Source organism: Oncorhynchus mykiss, chromosome 3, assembly GCF_057628025.1.
Source record: "Oncorhynchus mykiss isolate SJ-2025 chromosome 3, ASM5762802v1, whole genome shotgun sequence".
Taxonomy (NCBI): Eukaryota; Metazoa; Chordata; class Actinopteri; order Salmoniformes; family Salmonidae; genus Oncorhynchus; species Oncorhynchus mykiss.
The window spans coordinates 11974169-11974931 of record NC_143024.1 but is presented as its reverse complement, the minus strand read 5'-3'; positions in this window follow the sequence as shown (position 1 = coordinate 11974931).

Below are 763 nucleotides of genomic sequence, written 5' to 3'. Positions count from 1 at the left end.
AGCAGGTGTAAATAATGTGTAGTACATATTAAAGCAATAAGGCACGAGGGGTGTGGTCTATTGCCAATATACCACGGCCAAGGGCTGTTCTTAAACCTGACGCAACGCAGAGTGCCTGGATACAGCCCGTAGCCGTGGTATAGTAGCCATATACAACAAACTCCCGAGGTGCCTTATTGCTATTATAAACTGGTTACCAACGTAATTAGAGCAGTAAAAACACATGTTTTGTCATACCCATGGTATAGGGTCTGATATACCACGGCTGTCAGCCAATCTGGATTCAGGGCTCAAACAACCCAGTTTATAATAGTTGAATATTGAATACATCATACTGTGTAAATAAAGGTACGTTTGTTATTCAACATGATAGTTGTTTTTTGTGGTGTAAAGTACTTAAGTAAAAATACTTGAAAGTACTACTTAAGTTGTTTTTTAGGGGGGTATCTTTACTTTACTAATGATAATTTTGACAACTTTTACCTCCCTACATTCCTAAAGAAAATGTACTTTTTACTCCATACATTTTCCATGACACCCAAAAGTACTCATTACGTTTTGAATGCTTAGCAGGACAGGAAAAGTGTCTAATTCTCACACTTATCAAGAGAACATCCCTGGTCATCCCTACTGCCTCTGATCTGGAGGACTCACTAAACACATGCTTCGTTTGTAAATAATGTCTGAGTGTTGGACCAAGCCCCTGGCTTTCCGTAAATTAAAACAAGAAAATGCTTTATATAAGAAATGTAATTATTTATAT